The sequence below is a fragment of the Panulirus ornatus genome, chromosome 9 (genome assembly GCF_036320965.1).
Source record: "Panulirus ornatus isolate Po-2019 chromosome 9, ASM3632096v1, whole genome shotgun sequence".
NCBI classification, from domain to species: Eukaryota; Metazoa; Arthropoda; class Malacostraca; order Decapoda; family Palinuridae; genus Panulirus; species Panulirus ornatus.
This window is the reverse complement of record NC_092232.1, coordinates 54,999,558-55,001,670: the sequence shown is the minus strand read 5'-3', so window position 1 is coordinate 55,001,670 and position 2,113 is coordinate 54,999,558.

Here is a 2,113-nt window from a genome sequence, read left to right as displayed (position 1 = left end):
GTGAGGGGGACGTGCAGTGGTCAGTAGAAACCTTGCCTCATTGTTAGGGGGCGTGTAGTGGTCGAGTGAAAAAAAATCTCGATTTATTGTAAGGGTATGCGTGAGATGAGGTGAAAGCTCTTCCTCATCGTGAGGGTGTGTATGATAAAGGAGGTAGAAGTGTGTGTGTGTGTGTGTGTGTGTGTGTGTGTGTGTGTGTGTGTGTGTTGTGTTGTGTTGTGTTGTTTGTAATGGTTGGTGAAAGTCTGTCGTCTCACCGTGTGGTATGTGCTGGACATACCACTGTAAGGGACGTGTAGCGGTCTAGTGGTCTTGTTGCCTCACTATGAGGGATGTGTTGTGGTCTTGTTGCCTCACTGTGAGGGATGTGTAGTGGTCTTGTTGCCTCACTGTGAGGGATGTGTAGTGGTCTTGTTGCCTCACTGTGAGGGATGTGTTGTGGTCTTGTTGCCTCACTGTGAGGGATGTGTAGTGGTCTTGTTGCCTCACTGTGAGGGATGTGTAGTGGTCTTGTTGTCTCACTGTGAGGGATGTGTAGTGGTCTTGTTGCCTCAATGTGAGGGATGTGTAGTGGTCTTGTTGCCTCACTGTGAGGGATGTGTTGTGGTCTTGTTGCCTCACTGTGAGGGATGTGAGTGGTCTTGTTGCCTCACTGTGAGGGATGTGTAGTGGTCTTGTTGCCTCACTGTGAGGGATGTGTAGTGGTCTTGTCGCCTCACTGTGTGGTGGTCTTCTTGCCTCGCAGAGGGATGTGCAGTGGTCTTGCCTCCTCACTGTGAGGTAGCTGTAGTGGTCCTACCTCACTGTAAGGGATGTGTATTGCAACAGGCGTGTTTGTATGAGTACTGGTGAGGTAGACATCTAGAATGACTGTGAGGAGTGCATGCAATGGTCTTATAGACGCCTTGTTTGACTGTGAGGAGTTTATATGGTTGTCCAGTGGAAGTCTTGCCTCACAGTAAGGAGCCTGTAAGGTTGCTGGTAGACGTCTTGTCTCATTTTAAGGAGAGAGAGAGAGAGAGAGAGAGAGAGAGAGAGAGAGAGAGAGAGAGAGAGAGAGAGAGAGAGAGAGAGAGAGAGAGAGAGAGTGTCTGTGTATTATTTCAAGTTTGCGTGTGTATACTGATGGGGTTGACGTCTTGCCTCACAGAGAGGAGTGCTTTTGATGGCTGGGCATACGTCTTATTTCGCTGTGATGGGCATGTTCGGTAGTCGGGTCTTGCTTCACTGTGTGGTAGTCGGGTCTTGCTTCACTGTGTGGTAGTTGGGTCTTGCTTCACTGTGTGGTAGTCGGGTCTTGCTTCACTGTGTGGTAGTTGGGTCTTGCTTCACTGTGTGGTAGTCGGGTCTTGCTTCACTGTGTGGTAGCTGGGTCTTGCTTCACTGTGTGGTAGTTGGGTCTTGCTTCACTGTGTGGTAGTTGGGTCTTGCTTCGCTGTATGGTAGTCGGGGTCTTGACTCACTATGTGTGGTAGCCTGGTATATATCTTGCCTCGCGGTGAGGGAGAGGGGAAGGGGGTGTATATGCAAGTCGAACAGAAGTTTTGCCTAACTTCTTTGAGTGTCTGGGCCACGTCGCCAGTCGTGGGTTAAATAACACATTCGTCATGTCCAATACTCTGAAAGCTTCTTTCTTTCTTTTTTTTTTCAGCATCCGTAGTCAGGCTGGCCGCCCCCTTCCCCTTGTCCGTCACGAAGACTCTACCCTTAAGCCAGGCCTCGCCCCAGGTCCAGCTTGTAGCCGCCGCCCACTGGTCTGGTCACGCACAGGTCTTTCCAGGTACCGCCTCCTCCCCTCCTCTCCTTGGTCGTCAACCCTCGTTTCAGCCTCTTGGGACGAGTCACGCTGGGGTTTTTACTCTACAACCTTGAGCTGTAGTTCGCCCTTGATCATCATCCTCAAGTATGAGTCTTCGTCTCATAAGATACCAGTGAGGCTGTGTCTTCCCTCGTCCATCCCTGTATCACGGCCTCCTCCCGGAGCGCGTCTCCCCTCGACCTGAGGACCACATCTTCCGTGCTGTATGGCGAGGGTATTGTGACCAAGGCTCTCTCTCCAGATTCTTCCATCATGCTGGTGGCGTTACGGTCCCCGGTTCCCCTATCTCATAAA